A 24,564-nucleotide genomic window follows, 5' to 3' on the forward strand; every position below is an offset into this window, starting at 1 on the left:
AAGCTCAGAAAATAGCATGCAAATAAAAAAGTTTTTAAGTAGAATACCTCTACTTAAAACAAAATAATTAAAAAAAAAACATTTTTCATGCCGTTTTATTGTTATAAGCACGAATTAGCAACATGAAGGGAAACATCTGTGAGGAAATCCCACATGAAATAATTACAGTGCAACCCTAATATAACGTACCTCAATATAACGACTTCCTCGATTTAACAAATTCTTCGTAATCTCCTTGAATTGTCCGTAAGAGTCAATATAAAATATACGAGTACCTTTACATTGCGAATAACCTATTTACGAGTATAACGTAAAACCTTTATATAGTTCTCACCAATGTGTGACTCTTAATCTCGTAGTATGTGATTCATGTCGCGACATGTTTCGACACGCTTTTGTTGGTAAAACAATCATTATTGGTTGATGAAAAGTAATATAAACACTTCTGCTCGTCACTATTGTTAAAGTTAAAATGGCTCAGAAACGTAAAAGGTGTTCCTTATCGGTCACAGAAAAGCGAAACATCAATAACTATGTTGACAAAAATCCTATGTCGAAAAAATTAGACATAGCTAATAAGTTCGGGATTCCCGTAAGTACATTGGCTACAATTTTAAAATAATATATAATAATAAAAAGTTTTCAGAAGAAAGTGGTTTGCCTGCACACAGTAAAAGATTAAAATCATGCGAGTTCAAAGACGTAGAGGAATATGTGTTGAAGTGGTTAAAACAGTGCCGAGACAAAAAATCACAATCGGAGGCCCTATTTTTCAGGAAAAGGCTCAGCTCATCATACATTCAGAAAGCTACGCCATAGGCAGCTAGAAGACCGATAGAAACGCCAATCGCAGGCGAGAAGAATTCATAATGCAGAAATGCATACCACGCGCCGTCTAAATTTCATGCGTTAAGGATTGGTCGGTATTTAATGGTAATGGGTTTCAATATGATTCTTCAATTTAATATCATAATCAACCTTTGATTGTTATGGAAAGATGAAATTGTTGAAAAGTGCTGTTCCAGTGGTAAAGTTTCATTTCCATTACTTGGTGAACCAGAAAAGCCTTTAAAAACTTTATTCTTTAGTTTTACAGATCAAAGTAATTTTAAAGCAAATTAAGAAATTATAACTCTTGCTTCGAATCAAATTGATTCATTTCTTTTATAATGATCTTTTACTTATTTAATATCTTCAATGCGAGCGAAGCCGCGGGTAAAAGCTAGTTATTAATAAACTTTTATTGCTTTTTGGTACAGTACAGATTTTTATCAGATTTTATTAGATTATTGAACCGATTTTTATATTGCTTAAACTCAACATCAAACTGGAGAATATATGGGTGTTTTTTTTTTGTTTCTGTATGCTTTATCTCGTAATTTAATCATATTTAATATATTTTAATTAATCCATTCATTGCCTTTTTTAATTTTTGAAGTTTTATTACATACATAATTGTTTTAAGTTTCAATTATTAATGTTACTAGTTGTTGAAAAGTTCACACATTTATATCTTTGATTTTATTACTAGAATAAAATAAAATCGAAATTATATCCAACTGTGTTAAATGAATATCTAAGAATAACGCTGAAGAACTGAACGCACTAGAACAAAACAGACTGGTAACAATGGTGAACAGAAGAATGGACGCAACGACTAATAAAAGACGTTAGACTGTGGACCGAAAGGAAGTTCGGAGATGTGAACTTCTACATTACCCAGCTTCTGACGGGACACGGCTACTTCTGACCGTATCTCCACAAAATGAAAAAAGTACAGACATCTGAGTGGAGGTATCGTGAACACGACTCAGATGATGCCGAACATGCGTTCTTCGTGTACAACCACTGGAGGGGTTTGAGAGAAGAAGTAGAGGATACTGTCGGCATTACAAATATTCATAATATCGTCCAGGTGATACTGCACAAGGTAAAATGGTGGCAACTGATTGCTACCTACCCAGAAAGAATTATCTAATTAAAAAATATGTTCTCAGAATTAATATGAATACTTTTAGGGAAGACTGCTGTACCTTGAAACATTTTTTCGAAATTTTCACACAGAAAAAATTTAAATAATTATTGCAAGAATTTTAAAGGGTGAAAAAAATAACAAAATAACAGATTTAAAAAACGAGTTTGTTAAGAACTTAGAAACAAAAACAGTATCAATTTTTTTCTTATATAAAAATTCTGCATTTAAATAATAAAAAAGTATTTTCTTAAAAGAAAATTCCTACTCCAGGTTTTCTACTTTTTGTCATCAATTTCTGAGCATAATTCTTGAGCCCAACGACCATACTTAATGCACCGCCTCCATTTTTCACCACCTTTATCAGCATTCATTGAATTTTCGTAAAAATAGAACTCTTCATCTGGACTATCTTCGTCATCTGTTGACACATAGGGAACGCTATTTTCACTTTCGAAAGTGGTCTCCACTACTTGATATTTTGTATTTTGCGAATTTGGTTTAAATTCTCTGAACGGCGGAGTTTAATTTTTTCCCAAATTTAGGTCTTTTGTTACCAATTTTTTGCTCTTGTTTCTTCTGATTTCATCCTTTCCTGGGGTTTCGGTTGCTGTCATTGTTTTTCCAGTCTTTCTCCCTTTCTTTGTGTTTTTCCTGGCTAATGCTTTTGGAAACGGCTGTACTTCTTCTGGCGAAATAAATCCTTTTTGGAGGATTTCTGCATTTAGATTTAAATGTGTTAATGGTGGGGTTTTTACAACTGACGGCCTAGCTCTTGGCTTATTTATTATTATTTGAGGTTAAAGAATCATTCTGTTTATTAGTAGTAGGATTGTGATACATAATTTTCCAAATCGTGATCCGTTACGCCGAAACTCATAAAATCTTGATCTAAAATATTTCGCTTGCCAGTGTTGCACTTCCTAGTTGTTTAATTCCCCTTTGGTGCAATTCTTTTTGACTGCGATTGAAAAAGTGTTTACACCCTTCTCATCTAAATTCCAAAACCGATTCGGAGGAATTGTTGCAAATCGGTTGTGAACATTTTTTATGTTGTCAAAAAATTTTTGTAAATTAACTCTATTAAAACTTGTCGATCTGCACATATTTGCTGCCTTGGGTTTTCGAATTGATAGAGTGTTTTGATGCCTTTCAAGAAAGCCGCGCATCCACTAGATACAGCTGTGAGGAGTAAATAGACTTTCCAACTAAGATCATTTATTGATTGAGAGATGGAGACACTAGTTTTAAATACAAATCGTTACAAGGTACACTATATCCAAGTTACAATAGTATCCTCTAGTATTTATTTGAAAAAAAAACCGGTACTTTATTAAACTTAAATTCTAAACTACTAAAAACAAAATTTAAAAGGAACGAGAAACGACATGATTGATAGATAAACTACTTGTACTCCCTAAATCTTTCTCTCAGTTCGTAATAGAGCATGTGCATTACATCGATTCTAAATTGGCTACCAGCTGATTCGCAATCGATTCTAAATTGACCCGTGATAGTGAGAGAGTAATAGATAGAGAAATAATGATAAAGGTGTAGAAAAGCGGAGAGAAGAATATATGCATCACCAGCTGCACTCATTAAATTTTTTCGACGGATTTTTGTTACTTCGGCTTGTGGAAATCACCACATTATATTTTTCGTTATTCTTGAATTGTATCCTTCGAAATAAAAAAAATTAGCCACGCTCGAGAATGTCAAGATAACATTTTTTTTCACACATTGGTAGCCTGCCTGTTTCCACTCAGATTAGTGGAATAGATACTTTTTAGCATGTAATTAACTTACCCTACTTTAATCTGACGCTCTCCAGAATTTCTTGTAATAATTTTTTTTAATAATCTGATCGTTTATTGACGGACTGCCTTAAGTATGGGTCTCATATTTGGTGGACTCACTTAACGGGGTACAAGGTATCCTCCTATATATTAATCTGCCGCCCTTCAGGAAATCCTGAAATCCCCGTTTAGGCTTCCCTACTATTAGGAAAACATAGGAAGATATAAAATGATTCTTTACTATTAATAAGTCAGCAAGTTCTCTTTCAGAAGGTGACGTTTCCATTTCGTGTCGAAAAGAGGATTGAAAACGTCGTTCTGATATACAATCTTTCAGCGGGGATTCCCCGAGCATTAGCAAGTATTACAAACGGAAATCTTAATGCCGGGATTATACTCCAAGACATGCCAAACAAATATAAATATTTGAAGGTGTTTGTGTGTATATTTATCCAGGCATAACTCTGTATTGGATTTTGACCATTCTTTCTAAAACTGGGTAACAACTTTTCTTTACAAATGAATTGAAAAATTAATACATTTTTGTAAATGCAGCTAAGTGTGTAATAATAAATGCTGGCATTCTCCATTCTCTTGGCCGTTAGCTCTTTAAGGCTGACTGGGAAAAAGCACTGGAAAAGGAGGTAGATAGGAGCAAAACCAATTATTGCCACAACCTACAAGGGCTGAGACAGACAAAGACTCTTCTGGGAAACTATAACCAGAGTAGATCTGCTGAATGTGTCAATCTAAGTAAGAACAATTCACGAATACTAACAGGAGTCCTATCGGGACACTGTCCTACCTAAAGGTGCTAGACTCTATCCACATTCTCTCGAAGTGTGAATCACTAAGGAACTCTAGAGCACTACACCTGGGAGCGTATGAAATAGAAGACAAAGATATCTGACAATTAAAACCATCACACATTCTAGACTTTTTGAAAGGAGTGGGATTAATTGATCAGCTGTAAACACTGAATCATCCAGTATCGCAGCAAGTAAGGGGGACACAATAGATACTTTGGGTCATGTTGTATACGAGAACTCAATCCATACATGCATACATACAAGGCAAAGAGGGGCATCTAGCATTTTGTTGACTTGCCATTGCCTTCAAAGGTAGATTAATTAGATAAAATTAATAAATGATTCAAAATTTGAAAGTACAAAAGTAAATTGGGGTAAAAACTAATTGTTCTTTTGATATGTTGTTGAAGGAACTAATTAATATATAATTTGTGGAACAAGACACTTAAAATATAAGTAGTAATAGTGCTCTGAAAGAAAGACACTTAAATAATTTGTAACAAGCATAATTTGTATCAATGAACAATGCTAAAGGGCAATTTTGAGGACAACCTGCTTTACGCAATAACTGTTAATATGTATATAACTTAATCATCTGATGTAAAGTTACAGAGATTTCAATAAATAACATCGAGTTCACATAAACAATCGAGCTATGACGACTGTAATTCGTTAATATTTGTAAAAAAGTTGGAGAATTCTTATTGGAAAACAAGTAAAAAGTTGTCGATATTATTTCTTGACAATTCTCAGAATAATTGGATTTTGAAATGAAAAATTACCTCAAATGACATGACGTCTATTGAAGCCAATTGACGTCTATTGTCATTTGAAGTTGATCAATATCTTAACGCCGATTCATAAACTTGACTTTCCGTCTGTTGTTATCGTTGACGTTTGTTGTTACAAAATTAGAAACATTGAAATGCATAAGACCGTTTATGGTTGCCGTTTGCCGATGGTGACTTTTTTCTTCCATAGCAACATTCATAACAATAGAAAAAAGCCAATCACATCCGTTTGCGTTTGTCACGTGATGTCGGAATTATTTCTCTATCTTTTTGTTTGTTTATGATGGTATTTTGTATTTGCTTGTTTTTTGTTTGTTATTTTCCACAATATCGTTCATAAATACCGGATTACCAACAAAAACACAAAAATATCACGAAAACAAAAAGCAATACACACGTCAAAAAGAATAACAAAATTTTTTATTTTAATGGCACCAACGTCAAGTTTATAAATAGGGTGTTGAATTTGCGTCAACCTCAATGGCAAACGCCAAACGGCAACGGCAAACGGAAAGTCAAGTTTATGAATCGGCCTTATGATGTCTGTTGATGTCGATTCACGTCCATTCATGTCCTTTGAGGACATTTTAGTTAATTTAATTAATTTTTTCACAATGATACCCAAAAGTTCTTTCATTTCGGCACATTAATAACTATATAGGAATTAAATGCAAAAAAAATGAACGCCCTACATGCTTTCTGTGAGGAGATATCGCTGCTACAGACGGGCAGACGGAAAAAACGCTAAAACAATAGTTATTAGAAGAAACATATTTTTGGGTGGGGAGACATTGATTGATATTGACGAAAGACGTACGGAACAATTCGTGGAATCAATTGCTAGAGAAATGAGGAAAAAGTGATAAATTTGCTTAAACCTTAAACAAACAAACTTGAAGTTACAATAAATCTAGTTGTGACCAAAGGAAACGGCGATCAATCTTGCTGTTGTAATACAATTTACTAACATAATTTTTGGCTGAAAAAAATAGATTTGTTATTAATCAGTATGGTTTGGGGTACTAGTACTAGTCTGAATACCAAGAGGAACAACCTCTCAAAGGTACAAAGACTGGCTTGCTTATGTGCAACCGGGGCCATGAAATCTTGCCCAACAGCTGCACTAGAAGTAATTCTAAATCCCTCACCTTTCCACATAGTTCTGAAAAGCGCGGAATAAAAAACATCATTAGATTGTTCAGAGATGGAATCACCAAAAAAACCGTACCTAGATAATAACCAACCCTGTGATATGCCTCAGGACGTCACATCGAAAAAGTTCAGTTTTAAGAAAAACTTCTTCTCAATTATAAACTGTAAAAGCAAGTGGGACCAAAACACCATACAAGAAATGAACAAAAATGCCATTAAATGGTATAAGGATGGATCGAAAGCAGTAGATGTAAATGGAATAGGAGTGTACGGGCCAAGAACCAAACACTATGAAAGTTTGGGCAGCGCACCAAGCATTTTTGAAGCAGAAATTTATACAATTGAAAAATGTGTTCGGTCCAATGTAGAGAGCTAGACAAGAAAAATAGAATTACCCTACAATGGACTCCAGAACACAACGGAGCGAAGGGAAATGAAATAGCTGATAACCTCTATCTACATTCTCTCGATGTGTGAAGCACTAAGGAATTCCAGAGCACTACATCTGGGAGCGTATGAAATAAAAGACGAAGATCACTGCCGTTTGAAGCCATCCCACATTATAGACATTTTAAAAGGAGTGGGATTAATGGATCAGCTGTAAACACAAGGCTCTCCAGTATCGCAGCAAGAAAGAGGGACACAATAGATCTTTTGGGTCGCAGTGTATACGATACCCCAAATCCATATATACATATTAATCAGTAAGATAGAAGAATTAATATTTCACATAATTTGTGGTATAATTCAATTAATAATAATAACTAAGGTTTATCCATAAACCACAAATTCTTAAATTCTGATACTCGAAATATCTTACTCTTAATCTTAATCTATTTTAACTTGGTAGAAATCGAAACGAAATAAATATCACCAATCTTTTTTCAAAATACTATTTCTCAACTCAATCCAATCTTACGGTGTCTAGTATTTCTGATCGATTTTTTTATAAATTGATATTCTACTATAGATGTATGATCCTGCATAAAGGACTTGTATTCGGAAGCAGTACTCAGTAAAATGTCAGGTATCTTGCCCTACGTTTATCTTACACGCTTGAGTAAATTTGCTTTAAGAAGCTCTACTACTATTTTCCACTACATTCCACATATACTATGTCCTCGGATAGGGGGTGGTACATTAATCACGTGAGGATCTGAAGGAAGAGGAGGTGTGTCAGAATAAAACACTAAATATCACAGGGGATAGGTGGTGTATTGTTAGATTACGTATATGTAGGTATTCATCAGTATTTATTTGAATATTTTCCACATCATTCGCATGAAAAATAATATGTTGAAATTTTTTTTAAATATTTTGGAACAAAAATACACGTGATTTTGACTAGGGGGCACAACCTGTAGTTATAATTTCGTTTTCATTATAGTTTTGAATCGCGAATTGTAGTAATACTTCTTCTTCCTCGTCAGATGAACTACTTGGTCACCCAATTTTCGTGAGATATGGTGCAAAATATATGCGTAAACGTAAAATAAAATGAGGCTGCCGCAGTCGGACATGCATGGCGGCGTTCCGTACTCATCTTTATCGCGTAAATCTAAACGTCGAGAGACTCATAACTCATTTTAACATTATAGCTGCTCTACCTATTCGATACTTTTGGCCAAATAATGAGTTTGGTAAAAGATGGTTTGGGAGAATGAGTACGACTGTTGGTCTGCTAGATCCTCAAACCTCATACTAATGGATTTTTTTTAGAACAAATAGTTTATCAAAAATAGATTCCGAATAATGGTGAAATATTAAAAAATTGATTAACTTGCGCAGTCTTATCAATTATTAATGAATAAGTTCAAGCAGCTTTTGAACAGTTCCGAAAAAGTATTGAAATTCAATTTGAGGTTTTTAACTTCTTTTTATTTAATTATCACTAATCAGTGTTAAGCCAGAAGTAAAAGTTAACTATGAATTAATTACACTGGTCGACAAAAAAAATTTTTGTACTAACACAAGAATGAATAGCAACACAAATACGAAAATATGAAGAAAATAATTGTAACACGTAAGGTTTTTATATTTATATTTTATATTTATATTTTATATTTATATTTTATATTTATATTTATATTTTATATTTATATTTATATTTATATTTTATATTTATATTTTATATTTATATTTATTTATTTATTTATATATATATACGTTTTTTGAATCGTATATATTGATAATATTTATAGTTTATATGTAATAAACATGCCTCACATCTATTAAAAACAAAAACTTTAAAAAAAGTCACTTTATATCTCAATTAGCTCTACTTTTTCATTTTATGAGGGGTTGCACTTTCTCTTTTTAAAAACCAACAGTAATCATCCGTCATGACCGAATTCCATCGTCCTTGATACTGAATTTTCATTGTTCGAATATCTTGGTGGATTCTTTCACCCTGTTCATTAGTGACAGCTCCCAAATTTTTGGGAAAAAAGTCAGATAACCCCAAATCTTGTGCTAAATCATTCAACTCACTTTCTACAATCAAATGTGGCTCGCCGGAACTGGTACTTGGAGTAAAATTAGGGTTGGTGCATTGTTCTTCGGAGCTTTCTGGTAATACGTTGTCTTCTAAAACAATAGTTTGCGGATCTAAAGGCGTAATCGGTACTGTTAAATCTTCGTTATGGGAAACAGATCGTATAGCAGACGGCAAATTTGGATACTCGATCTTGTGCTTTCCTTTCTTAGAATAACCTTCAGTCTTTGTTAGACAAAAAAACAGTCGTCAAAATGGTTAGTAGGTTCCCCCCATACCATTGGAATTGTAGAAGGCATGCTTTATTTCTTCCCATTCATTCACTGCACCAATGACTCGCTGCAACTAACACAGCACGCGTGGGGAGCCCACTGCTTGTCTTGGTTTCCAATTAGAGTACCAAAATATTCGAAATTGGCTTTTTTCACATTTTCGGAAAATTCACCATAAATTCTCCACAAATATAGCAAAATATGTTAGGAGTTTTGCAACTGCCACGCGTTTGACTCGACATTTTCGTCTTTATAATCACTTTCTCGACTATGAACAGAAAATCACTATGAAACTCAACAGAATACTACTTTTTAATGTTATTTTTATGTTTATTATTCTGAATAATACCGTTCGGGTATTTTTTCGATATTAACTGATATTAACCACCCCTTTATAAAATTAAGTACCTGCTAATGTAAACAGGGTCAATTAAGCTATTGAAAAGTGGTACGTGTTAGGGCTTAATAAATATTAAAGATTATAGTTGACAAATATTTCGAAATTTAGTATGTGGGCCTAGATGTTGATTCTGAACAACTTTTCACAATAGTTCTTTTTCATATCAATGGGAAAATAGTTTTTTTGAAAAACTGGAAACCCACTGTATATATGAATATAATAAATAATGAAAGATAACAGCACAGAAACATTCTATTTCTTCTGTAGTGATAACAACGGCAATCACATCCCAATTATTACGAAAATATTCTCCTTTTTGGAAACATCAGATAGCACGGCTTGGCAAATTGAGCGCACGCATCTCACTAAAATTCAGTTTTCGGTGGCTGTTTTAGTTTCACGTTTTCAGTCGGTATCCGCCGTCGATCTAGATCAGTCGAATCGGTACTATTTGTAGAAGATTGCTCTTTTGTTGACAAGTCCCGCTAACGTAATTTCGTTGTTTTTTTGAGTGTTTTTTATTTTACTTATTGTGGTGACTTTTTACTAGTTGGCTTCTTCTGAAAGGTTTTTATCAAGCTATTTGATTTTTAAAAAACGTTTAAGAAAAAACAAAGAGCTTGTTCGGAATTATTTGTTGTTATTTCAAATATGAAAATTTATTACAAATATTTGTATAAATTAATCCTGCAATAGTTTGTAATGAAATAAAATTTTACAATACTTGAAACATAAAACGACGTAGTGGTAATTAATTGATGATACTTATCAAGAAAAAAAATATAATAAAAACAGTGATTCGATTGGAAGTTTTGTATTGAATTTTGGATTGATTGGAAGTAGTTATATCGAAAAAATATATTTTTCACTTCTATAAATTGGTACTGGAAATGATTTTCATTGTTTCATTACAATGTGTTGATTTAAAGTTTGTTCAAATTCGATTATAAGTATACTTTTCAAACTGTTAAACAGTAGTCACTATGTATTTTCAGTTTTTTGTTGTCTATTATCTAATTATTTAATGTCAAAAAGTGGTAAGTTTTTCTGTCATTAATTGTGTTTAAATGTCATGATTCATTTCTTATTGTCATTGGTGAAAAGTGTTTTGTAATTAGGTTAGTTTCAAGCGGTTATTCGATAGGTACAGTTTATGTCCAAAAAATGTATCGTAGAAAAAATATAGCAATGTTGTGCACCATATCTGCTCTGGCACTAAATGATTTTTTCCAATAATTACAGTGAGTAGTATCATTCAAAAAATACTTCATCCCGTAACTCGATAGGCCAGGCTTTTTACAACCAGCTCTTCGACTATTAACTTTGCCCCGTTCTAAGAAATTGGTTAAGAAAATATTTTCGCTTAACTTATTTAATATACAATTGAACAAACATTATTTTGTACAAGATTATATATCTAGTGCTACGAAGTGCCTTCATTCTATTCTAAGAACTCATATACCGTTCTAGTAAAGTCTGTAAATTTATACAGATTGAGTTTTATGTATGGAACGCCTCAATTACGCCTCAAAAACGGCTTGTGCGATTCTTATAAATTTTTGGGTACAACGGTATTGTGATACAGCCGGTATTATGGTGGTATCTACATTGTAGTCAGATCTTTCTTTTTTTCGGAAAAATAATGAACTTTGTTATTTCGAATAATTATTTATGAACAATATTTTTCGCCATCTATTGAAGATGAACCATAAAGTATTTCATTAATTGTCCAGAACAAGTTAGACCGACTGACAGCTACGTAACTTTGAGTTCAAATGAGCTTTTGTGGATTTTTAAAGTGTCCACAACAAATTTGTGACCTCTAATTCAAAATATGCCAAATGGGTGATAATGTATCAGATGTTTTAATAAAAACACTTGACACAAACATTTTAATATTAACGCTCGGCAACAAGGACCATATCCGTATAATACTTGAAATATGGCAATGACAGTTTTAAAAAATAGATAAATATTTATGATTTATATATAAAATTGGGACCTGTATATGCTGAAGCTTAGCAGGATTTCATGCATTGACCAGTTGCGATTTTAACCCGTCCTTTTTAACCTTCCGTGAACTACGTTGATAGAAGTTCCGTCCTGCAATATGTGGGATTTCCAGGACTCAACGTTATTCTATTCTTTATAAGTAGTATATTTATTGTTTCAGGTTTATTAGAGAATCAAAATAAAATTAATTTGCTGAACTTATTAACATTTGATTACTTTTAGGAATTGTAATACAAATAGTACTTTTGTCAATTAAATAGATACAATCTTTTTTCTAAGTGCCCTACATTCTAGGTGAGAAACAAGAATAAAATAAAAATCACTAAATTTATCCAGTATTTTTAAGATCTTACTCTGCTCAAATAATTTAAATCAATTTTCACAAAAAATAAGCGTGTTCTAAGGATATTGGTACTTCGTACACATCGTTTGCAACTGTATTTGGTCTTTCTATCTTTTCTTCTGTCGTATCTATAATATCTTGTTATAGATCTCGGCATTTTCTTTGGCGGTTGGACAAGTGTTTCATTAGATAAAGCATGTATGCGCTTCCTCCAATTCATAATTATTTCTGATTGAAATACCGTTGCTGAACATATATCAAATTAGAGCTTTTATTCTTGTGAATTAAGCATTGAGAAAAATAAAGAGGGTGGGCAGCGTTTGATATGCGATGCAACGTAACTTCAGCTACATGAGGTTTCGAAGTGTTCGCGCAAACATGGATATGGAGATTTTTCCAATACTCGCGAAGTTTGTTTGCCGAATATGCAGTCCAAAATGTCAAAAATTAAATGACACTCCTCATTAATAGTTCCTTCTCACATGCAAGATGGGTAATATTGAATATATGTGTAAAAGTATAACAATAAGTGATACTAATATATTGTACTTGACCACAATTTCAGTCCATTGAGATGAATACATAAGTACACGTTGTTGTTTAATTTTGACACACTCCTTTCGGGAAGTGTTCCTATCATCATTGGTGGAAGCATCATGTAGAATGAAAGCTATAAAAACTTATAAATGAATATGTAAAATATATTATGGAAATAAGGTGACTTACTTTGAATTTGAGAATGAATTCGTAGGTGTTGAATTACTACACCAAACCATGATGGTGAAAATTGCTAGTCATAGCTAATTCATATGAAGTACAGCTTATGAAATTGCTAATCAGTCAAAGCACATAAAAATATTTAAATTATAGTTACTTAGAATTATAATTTAATAAAGAGTTTTCAATTACAAATTAGCTGCACTCCCCATTATTTTAGTTCTAACTAGTCAGCAAAGACTACCCGCCTTGGTTAGGTACACACATAATGCAATCTACACTGCGACCCAAAATATTTATTTTGTCCCATTTTCTTGCTGTAGTACTGAGAATACTTAGAGCTTAAAAAAATCTAATAATTCTACTCCTTTTAGCAATTTTAGAATTTTCGATGGCTGCCAAATATCTATCATCCATTTCATACGCTCCCAGGTGTAATGCTATAGAGTTCCGTAATTTTCGTCCTCTACGTAACAGAATTTGCATGTTTGGCTCTTTGCTTAACCTAGCGTCTGTAGGTGTCAATGTCCCGATAAGATTCCTGTTAGTATTAGATTGTTCTTTTCCATGTTTATAGTTTCTCAGGAATTTCTAGTGATTTTTTCCCTATCTAGCTACTTTTTTCGTGTTTTCTCTATATTCCTCTTACTTAGCTCATTCAATTTCTCCATTTGCAAACCAGACTTGTCCTTATGATATTGGACGTTAGAGACCTAATGGCTGCTGGGCTCACGAACAAAATGATCTTCTGTTTGCGATGATTCCTTTCTAGATTGAACTAGACATGTTTTTTAATTGGATATATTTCTGGTTGAAAAATAATTGGTATATTGACAAAGCTTTCAGAGAGTTTAGTTTTGGACCCTATTCTACTTTTGTATTATTTAATGGCATTTCTGTTCACTTATTTTATTGTGTTTTGATTTCATTTGCTTCTACAGATTAGTTTTGAGGTAAATTTCTTAATATTCTAAGTGAGGTTTTCACATCACTCTTTCCAATAATATCTGGAGAGATGGAAAATTCAGAATCAGTTCTAGTACAGTTGTTGAGCATGTAATCATGGCCCCGGTTGAACATATGCAGGTCAGTCTTTGTACCTTCGAGAGATTGATTCTCGTGGTTTTATTATCACCGTCCACATATATAGCAGGACTTTAAAGTTTCTGCACACCATCAGAACTTTCGATGTGCTAGTTAGTTAGTTTTCTCCTTTTCATATTTGTTTCAGAGATTATTATCTACGGTAAGTCCCAGATAATTCTACCAGGTATTTTTATTCACTGAAATCGAATTTTTTTCCATATTTAATAGTGAAAAGAAAAATTCTAATGAAGAGAAGTAGGTTAATATAAGGAAGCCTTGGGTGCTTGCCTTAACTTTTCTAGCGTCCTATTAGTACAAACTTACATACACTTTGAAGCATCAATCTCTTCTTTATGCTATTTTCATGCTATTTTTTCTGACATCATCTAAAAGACATTGCATGAAATAGAATACTGACAGAGTCTATCAAATAATACATAAGCAGTTGGGTAATCCGAAATCAGCGTTTTGTACTAGACTTGCATAAAGTTAAATAGAAGAAGGAAGACAATTTGAATATCTAATGAAATGATATTAATTTGGTTCTGTTAATTATTTTAGTCAGAAAAACGTTGCCGTAAATTATTTTTTAATAACAGTAGAATAAATAAAGTTAGAATTATGCGGTATTGACAGTTTTATTTTCAATTTAATAGATTATTATAGACTAAAAATATATATAGAGTACACTCATTAATCGGTTATTTTTGAGTACCGATGCTCCCTGTACAATTTTAATCTCATTACAGGTAGTCTGTATTATTTGAACAAACTTTTATTAAGTATAATAATAGATATCGAAAGAAACCTTATTTCATAAACTAAAAGAAAACATTTGATGAATTGCATAAACCGAGTGAGAATATATTATATTGAATATAATTAATTCTCTCATTTTTAGAATCAATGATGTATTAATTCTTCTTCTGTGCATTTTCGTAACAATCGATATTGTCAGAACAATGTAATCAACATGAACCGAAAGTATCGAATAATAATTAATTATGAATATCTAATGTTTAAAAAGATCTCAAGCAAAGTGTTGAGGACTTGTGGAAACATGATATATACGCCGAGTTTTAATTATGGAAAGTCTCAATTATCTCTTCTCACATCTCAAATGTGAACATGTCATGAAAATCTTAAGATTGCTTAAGCTGCTATGCCCATACTTGAACCCATATTTTTATTGATCAGTTTGATCAATTCCCATACACATTTTAAAACCAAATTAAACTCGAACATAAAGGAATCTTATACTTTATTTATAAGCATAGAGTACAGCAAGGTTGCTTGAAAATTGTTTTTTTTTTTCATCATCATCTCAATTTTCCATAGACTCGCTTTGAGTCTAGATACACTTTTTATAGCAATTTTCTAACCTTATCAACTCTTCAAAATAATAGATGCTGCTCAAAATAGGCGTTTACGTATGACGTAATGTCATGGTCTGATGAAAATCTCTCTTTTGCAAATGAAACTTTGAGGTTAGAAAACATTAAAAAGTTGCTGGGGGCCAGATCTAATGAATACGATGGGTAGTCAATTAATTCCAAGTATAAGACGTGAATTTCAGCCAAGGCGATAATCGAAGTGTAAAAAGGTGCAATCACAGAGAAGCATTTTTGTTGTAAATAGAGTCACTTTTTCGCATTGTCTTTCTTTACCTTATCAAGTAATGATGCGTTTATTGTTCTACCTCTTTGAAAATGGTCGATAAAGTGACAATCCCAAAAAATGGTCGCCATTACTTTTTTCTGCCGATGAATTTGTCATTTCTTAACTGTCTTAACTGTTTTTCCGTTTCTAGAGTGTGGTGGTGAATTTAGGTTTCATCTACAATCATAGATAGAAAAAAATCCTACTTATTTTGCTTAACTCGCATTAATAAGGACTGGGAAATGGTTAATTCGGTTACATCTATGATCCAAAATGAGCATACTCCCAATCACCCAATGCACAGATGCCTCATTCTTCATTCAGAAGATGGCAAACGGTTTCATTTGATATGTCCATAGCCTCTTCTATCTCATAAATGTTAATCCGACAGACGTTAACTACTGTTTGGTGGACTTACTAGATAATATATCCAAATATTTTGCGATCGCAAATGATCCTTTTTCATTTGAATAGGCGTAGTGCCTTTCACATACAAATGTTTAAAGAGAGCTTGATACTCATTTTCCTCCATTTTCACTTATTCGATTGTCTAACAGAAACTTGGCGTCCAAAATAATTAAAGTTTCAGTAAAAATATCTGAAAATCATATTGATAAGTGATGACTCTTTAGTCAACCCTCGTAGATTATGATGATGAACCTCATCAATTTATGTTAACATTGATTAAATCTATGATAATGTCACTTCCAAATCTATTAATTAAACATTAGAACATAATGAGTCGTAATAAATATAACGAGGGAGTGAAAATACATCGACATTAATTCAATGGAACTTCGAAAACGTGTTTACAGCCCCATATACATCAGAGTGATGATTATTCTATTCGATGGCTCATTTTACGACATCACATATAGAAACCCTGTTTCAATATTTATTGAATTTCGATTCTGTCGTGGTATATAAACTTATTGTTTATACCATCATTGGTATAAACAATACGTTTTCCTCCCAACTGTAGCTCGACACTTTCGAAAATAATCGTTTGAAAATACTTTCCTATCTGCTCGTTTTTGAGTAATAAAAAAAATATGCTATTTCGGCATTTTCTAGGTAGCAAAACCCATTTATCTCAGATGTCCTTCGGCTTTACCAACAATTGGATCAGTAGACTTCTGGATTGACTTATCGAATTAGGTTTATGAATCACACGAAACATTATAAAACATCTCATTTCATAGAAAAACAAATTTTTCCAATTTAGATAAGCTAATTTAAGCTACCGTAAACCTAACCTAATCAGGGAATGGATCCGTTCCTCGGTCTGCTCAACAACATCAAGACAGAGTTCCTAATTCGAATGTAAGTGAAAGTTAAAATACACAAACACGTGAAAAACAATTACTTATGACTCTTCCACTGTAAGTCGATCCCTCCTTCAATCAATCTCTCATCTTCTAAAAATAGGCTCCCTTAAATAAAACCTCCTAATTGCCGCTTAATCCGTTCAATCCATAAATCCAGTTCAATAAACCGAACCGGAAGTCAACTGATCCAGTTATTGGTAAAACAAGTTATACTATTTTCGACAACTTGGACATCGATAAATGGATTCTACCATCTCGCAAACGTTAAAATAACGTGTTTTATTATCCTAAACCGGGCAGATACAGAAATAAAACATTTGTTTGCAACGGAAAGGTCGTCAATTTACCTCGCTAACACTTTGACCTATTGGTCTATTATGTAAAGTCAGGAAGCCACAACTTTGTCTGAGTGCTATACAGCTTACCTCTGTTTTCTTCGCACACACTAGTTGCGTCCCGCGGTCAACTGGACCTGTGAAGGTCTATACTACTTGTATCCGGGTGGAACATTTTCTTATCTACAGGCTAAGGTTAGGTTAGATTAGCTTAGCTCATAAAATTTCAACCAAATACTTTGAATTTATCCATATCCCTGGTAGTTATCCCAACATGAGAGGGAATATTATGATTAATAAGTTGGCATATTTGGAACCGTTGGTCATATTCTTACTGAACACACTGTTTACACTACCACTACACTAACTTTCACAATTAGACTGTCTGACGCGCGTTTCGATAACCAAGTTATCGTCTTCAGACTGAAAGTAAATAGTTTACAAAGTTATTGGTTCCTGACTGTACATTATAGATCAGTAGGTCAAAGTCAAAGCGACGTAAATTCACGACATTTTCGTTATAAACAAAAGTTTTACTTCCGTATCTGCCTGGTTAATAAAAACACGTTACTTTAACGTTTTCGAGATCGTAGAAACCATTTATCGAGGCCCAAGTTATCAGAAATTAGTATACCTTGTTTTACCAACAACTGGATCAGTTGACTTACGTTTAGTTCTTTTGAACTGGATTTATCGATTGAACGAACTGAATGGTAATTAGAAGGTTTTATTTAAAGGGGCATATTTTTAGAAGATAAGAGATTTACTGAAGAAGAGAGCGACATACAGTGGGAAAGTCATAAATAATTGCTGTGCACGTTTTTGTTTACTTAACTGTTACTTTCATTCGAATTAAGAACTCTCTCTTTATGTTGTTCAACTGGCCGAGGAACAAATCCATTTCCTGAGTAGGTAAGGTTTACCTTACCGTAGCTTAGATTAGGTTATCTTAACTGGCCGATAAATCGGGAAAAATTTGTTTTTCTATGAAATACGATGTTTTATAATTAATATGAATTGTTTCGTGTGATTCATGAATCCAATTCGCGAATTAAAACCAGAAGTCCATCAATCCATTTGTTGGAAAAACCGAAGGACATCTGAGATAAATAGATTCTGCTACCTAGAAAACGCCAGAATAGCATATTTTTTTATTATTCAGAAACGGAATATGAAAGTATTTTCAAACGAATAGTTTTGAAAGTGTCGAGCAACAGTTGAGAGGAAGACGTACAAATGATGGTATAAACATTAAGTTCAAATATCCAGTAGGATTGAAGCAGCTGTTACAATTACTCGAGGTACACTGATTAACGTTTGTAAGGAACTCGGATAATGTCTATTTAAATGGAAAATGGTTCTCACAGTTATAAATTGCAGATTATAAAAACCCTTACCGACAATTTTGTTTGATCTATCTAACATCGGCCTAGGTACCTCATTTTATAAATTTATTATTTTCATAAATAAACGTATATCTTATGGGAGAAAGTATTCGTTAAAACGCAATGGAATCATTTTTAATTGGACGGCATTATACGCCGTTATTTAAATATATGCACTTAAATGTAGTCCTACTTGGAACTTGAAAAAAAATATTATTTTATCTTGTTAACTTGCTACAACTGAATATCTTAATATATATAAATCTCGTGTCACAATGTTTGTCCTCAATGGACTCCTAAACCACTTAACCGATTATAATAAAATTTGCACACCATGTGCAGTTCGATCCAACTTGAGAGATAGGATAGTTTAAATCTCAAATTATAGTCGCAATTTCAATTTATTGCTAATTATTCGTCTGTTATTATTTGACAGTCAAAATTATCTGTTAAAATTAATAATGTCAAATGCCACCGAAAAAATCTAACCTCAACAACGCGTGCACCAGAGAGGCACGACGCAAACGTGTTGTTGAGGTTAGATTTTTTCGGTGGCATTTGACATTATTATTTGACAGTCAAAATTATCTGTTAAAATTAATAATGTCAAATGCCACCGAAAAAATCTAAACTGAATAACGCGTGCACCAGAGAGGCACGACGCAAACGTGTTGAAAGAGCTCAGCAATTACCAGAACAAATCGAAACAAGAAATGCAGCTCAAAGAATCAGGACTGCAGAAAGTCGTGCACAAGAATCTCAAGAACAGCGTGACGAACGTCTGCGACAGAATATTACGAGAACAAGAGCGGCACGAGAACGAAACATAGCTACAGTACGAGTACTAGATCGACAAAGGCAACGGATCAGCCGCTCATTAACACGTGCATCATTCGTTCGGCTTGCCTTTGAATATGCACCAGATATTAACTACTCAGCGCATTCAAAAATTGCTATCGGTGGAATGGATAAAGTATGTCAATATTGTCAGGCATTGAAATTTCGGAATGAAGCAGCCGGCATGTGCTGAGCATCAGGAAAAGTTGTGCTGTCACCTCTACCCGCTCCGCCGGAGCCTTTATTATCCCTTCTTACTGGCAATTCAGATGATTCCAAATTATTTTTGCGTAAGATACGCAAATTTAATTCTTGCTTCCAAATGACGTCATTTGGGGCAACTAAAATTTGCGATCGTGCATCCGATGGACGTAATTTTGAAACTTCATTCAAAATTCAAGGCCAGGTGTACCATAAAATCGGATCACTGATGCCAATGCCTGATAACAATCCGAAATTTCTTCAAATTTATTTTATGGGCGATTGTGAAGAGCGCGTGACGACTCGGTGCCTGTATAATTTTATTGAACAAGCAGAGGAAAGAGCAATTGTGATATTATTGGAAAATTTTTTAGAAGATCACAATCAACTAATTCAATTGATCAAAAGAGTTTCGCCACGACTGCAAAATGACAATTATCAAATCGTCATTAAAGCCGACAAAGTACCATTAGGTGAACATGCTGGTAGATTCAACGCTCCAACTGTTGATGAGGTTGCTGTTATCATGGTTGGTGATCCAGTTGACGAAAGATCTATAAAAATTACACGGCGAGACAACACTGTCAGTACGATTTCGGATCTACACCGTTCATATGATGCACTACAATATCCATTAATATTTTGGCAAGGACAAGATGAATATCACCTCAATATCAAACAGTATGATCCAAATACCGGTAAATTTGACAATTATCTATTTATTTTCTTACTGTATGTATAGATTTTAATTTCGTATTGCATTTTATTTTTTATTTTTTTAGGTGATTACAGAAATAAAAAAGTTAGCTCAATGAACTACTACGCACACCGAATAATGGTTAGACAACATCAAGACAATTATATCCTTCGATATCGTCAGCTGTTCCATCAATACATTGTTGATATGTATGCTAAGGTCGAAAGCGAACGCTTGCGATTCCTTCGATTCAACCAGGCGAAACTACGATCGGAAGAATATATTCACTTACGAGATGCTGTTGCTGGAAACATCGATGGAAATTTAAATCCCAATGACATCGGTAATGCTTTCATTTTACCTTCAAGCTACATCGGCAGCCCACGGAACATGCAGGAATACATACAAGATGCGATGACTTACGTACGTCATTACGGCCGACCGGATTTATTTATTACATTCACATGTAATCCGAATTGGGAAGAGATACAAACTTTACTATTGCCAGGACAACAAGCCATTCATCGTCATGATTTAACTGCACGGGTGTTTAAACAAAAATTGAAATCCTTAATTGATTTTATTGTTAAATATTCAATTTTTGGTATCACACGTTGTTGGCTGTATACGATAGAGTGGCAAAAGCGAGGTTTGCCTCATGCCCACATTTTGGTTTGGCTTAAAGATAGAATCCGTCCTGAAGAAATCGATCAAATAATTTCAGCCGAAATTCCAGACCCATTAATTGATCAAGAATTATTTGATATTGTCACCAAACACATGATCCATGGGCCATGCGGTGCTTTCAACATGACGTCACCGTGCATGGAAAATGGAAAATGTAAAAAAAACTTCCCAAAGCCGCATACGAATGACACGATCACGGATATTGATGGTTATCCAATGTATCGCCGCAGAAGTACTGAGAATGGTGGCCACACATTTACAATGCGACTGCCGAACTTTCCAAATCAAGTTGAGTTTGATAATCAGTGGGTGGTACCATACTCACCACTACTTTCAAAAACTTACAAAGCTCATATCAATGTTGAGCTTTGCAGTTCTGTTAAATCAATTAAGTATATTTGTAAATATGTAAACAAAGGCAGTGATTTGGCCATATTTGAAGTACAAAACATAAATAAAAATGACGAAATAGCACGATACCAAATGGGCAGATACATTAGCAGCAATGAAGCTATTTGGCATATTCTCAGCTTTCCCATCCACGAAAGAGATCCTGCTGTCCAACATCTGGCAATACATCTTGAAAACGGTCAACGTGTATACTTTACTGGAGAAAATGTTCTCCAAAGAGCGTTCGAAGCTCCGAAAACGACTCTAACTGAATTTTTTACATTGTGTCAAAAACCTGATGTTTTTGGCCAATTCGCGAAGACATTGGTGTATGGTGATGTTCCACGTTACTTCACATGGAACAAATCCAGTAAAAAATGGGAGCCACGGAAACAAGGAAAACCACATCCTTCCATTACAGGCATATTCAAAGCTAAGACATTGGGGAGACTTTACACGGTACATCCAAAGCAACGTGAGTGCTTCTATTTACGTTTGTTATTGGTGAATGTTCCCGGACCAACGTCTTTTGAATTTTTACGAACAATTAATGGTCGAGTATTCAATACATACCAGGATGCATGTCGTGAACTGCAATTGCTAGAAGACGATAACCATTGGGACTTAACGCTTGCTGATGCTGCGTTGACATCAACACCGAATAACATTCGTCAGTTGTTTGCAATTATTTTGACGACATGTTATCCCTCGCAAGCACAAACTTTGTGGGAAAAATATAAAAATTGTATGACAGAAGACATCTTGCACCGAATTAGACAAACAAATCAATGCCAAAACATAGATTATACACCAGAGATGTACAATGAAGCATTGGTCTTGATCGAGGATTTATGTGTTCTTATTTCAAATTTACCACTTAATCATTATGGTATGCCATCACCTAATCGTCCAGCCACCGACTTAGTCAATACCGATTTACAACGAGAAAAGCAATATGACCATGGAAGTTTAGCAACAATTATCATGAACAGTGAACCATTACTGACAGCAGAACAAAAAATTATTTATGATCGGATTATGCTGGCTGTTGCTGCTGAACAAGGCGGTTTTTTTTTCTTGGATGCACCCGGTGGAACCGGTAAGACATTTTTAATATCGTTGATTCTTGCCAAAATACGGTCGCAACAAAAAATCGCATTAGCAGTAGCATCGTCAGGCATTGCGGCTACTTTACTGGATGGTGGGCGAACAGCACATTCAACATTCAAGCTGCCATTGGACGTTCATAATAAACCAGATGCAATGTGTAACATCAAAAAGAATAGTGGAATAGCTGCAGTGTTGCGAAAGAGTTCTATAATAATTTGGGATGAGTGCACAATGGCACACAAATATTCACTTGAAGCATTAAACAGAACTATGCAAGATTTAAACAGCAATAATAGACTTTTCGGTGGTGTTATCTTACTTTTGTCTGGTGACTTCCGGCAGACCTTACCGGTTATACCTCGCTCAACTTTCGCGGATGAGATTAATGCATGTTTGAAACAATCATTCTTATGGCGAAGTGTTGAAACACTTCGATTGACCATAAATATGCGAGTACAATTGCAAAATGATCCATCAGCACAAATATTTTCCGAACAACTACTAGATATTGGGAACGGTAAAATAGAACTGCAACCAAATACGCAATGCATTAAACTACCAGACAATTTTTGCACTGTTGTTCAGGATAAAAATGAATTGATTCAGAGTATTTTCCCGGATATACAGAATAATTATTTGAATCATGAATGGCTCAGTCAACGGGCGATTTTGGCAGCCAAAAACGTTGATGTTGACGAAATTAACTTCCAGATACAACAGTTGTTACCAGGCGATCTGATGTCTTTTAAATCAATCGATACTGTTGTTGATGAAAATGAAAGTGTAAATTTTCCGATTGAATTTTTAAATTCATTAGATATACCTGGAATGCCACCACATAATCTTCGATTAAAGATTGGTTCCCCTATTATTCTCCTCCGTAATTTGAATCCGCCTCAATTATGTAACGGTACGCGTTTGGTCATCAAAAAGATCACCGGTAACATTCTTGAAGCAACCATTTTGGCTGGGAAGTTTAAAGGAAAAGTGGTTTTGCTGCCACGTATTCCGATGATACCATCAGATTCTACCATACCCTTCAAAAGGCTACAGTTTCCAATTCGTTTAGCTTTCGCCATGTCTATAAATAAATCTCAAGGTCAAACAATGTCCATTTGTGGTTTAGATTTGGAAAATCCATGTTTTTCTCATGGGCAACTATATGTTGCGTGTTCACGTGTTGGGAAACCGTCGAATCTATTTGTGTTAGCTAAAGACAGGTTAACCAAAAACATTGTGCACCGATTGGTGTTAAATTAAATTGAAATTGAAAGTATTTATAATTCAAAAAAAGAGACATTAATGTTTAAAAGTTTAAGACTGTCTGCCTTGCCTACCTCATTCATGATGTTTAAGCGTCACATGTTATTTACTGTATTATACTGTAATATACTTATTTGTTATAAAATTAAATGGAAATAATAAATCTGATAAATTTTTATTTTGTATTGATTTCTGCTTAATATCAAGTGTAAGAACATTTTAATTAATTGTGTTCAACGTACTTCCCCTTCAAATCTCAATCCAGTGAATTTGTATACCACCATCAACATTTTCGTCTTTGTTCGTAAATAATTTCATTGTACTAAAGGGTTATAGTAGTAGAAAGTCAAATAAGGAGATCACCATTTTTTTTTTTCAAATACCATCTGTGTAAATAAGCATAGTGGACTCCGTGTCTGATGTTCTTTTATCGTTCCTCTTAGATTGTTTACTATAATGTAATATAACAAAAACTTCAGCCACAGCAACGCGTGGCCGGGTCAGCTAGTTGAATTATAAAACGTAAATAGACGAGTAAAATGTACCTGCCAGTAAGGGAGTTTGGTTTAAAAAGGGTACCAGACGTGAACTGAGCCCTTTTTGTACCCTATTCGTCTTTTTTTTGGAAAACTAAATTTAAAAGCAAAAACCGTAAAGGAAAAAAACATTTAAATTCCAAAGTACCTTTATAAATAACGATGGTCAGAATCGTCTGAACTAGAGTATCATTTGATTGAATTATGAAATATTGTGAAGAGGATGATACTACATACTCATCTTCTTCTTCGATAACATTTTCAACACAGTTTTGCTATCCGTTTATTCAG

General features: G+C 33.8%; 1 protein-coding gene across 5 annotated transcripts in view; it reads left to right on the plus strand.

The window, feature by feature from the left end:
• LOC130902461 (cytochrome b5 reductase 4) overlaps positions 1-24,564 on the plus strand; it is a 264,053-nt gene that overhangs the window by 42,839 nt on the left and 196,650 nt on the right. For 2 of the 5 annotated variants that reach the window (XM_057814627.1, XM_057814626.1), the window contains exon 1: positions 10,094-10,253. The exons of 1 other annotated variant lie outside the window; for it this stretch is intronic. The gene's annotated coding sequence lies outside the window, so the exon portion shown is untranslated. Of the gene's footprint in view, positions 1-10,060; positions 10,254-24,564 lie in introns of those variants that run through there. 2 more of the 5 variants (XM_057814623.1, XM_057814625.1) reach the window with 2 other exon arrangements.

This window comes from Diorhabda carinulata, chromosome X, assembly GCF_026250575.1.
Source record: "Diorhabda carinulata isolate Delta chromosome X, icDioCari1.1, whole genome shotgun sequence".
Taxonomy (NCBI): domain Eukaryota; kingdom Metazoa; phylum Arthropoda; class Insecta; order Coleoptera; family Chrysomelidae; genus Diorhabda; species Diorhabda carinulata.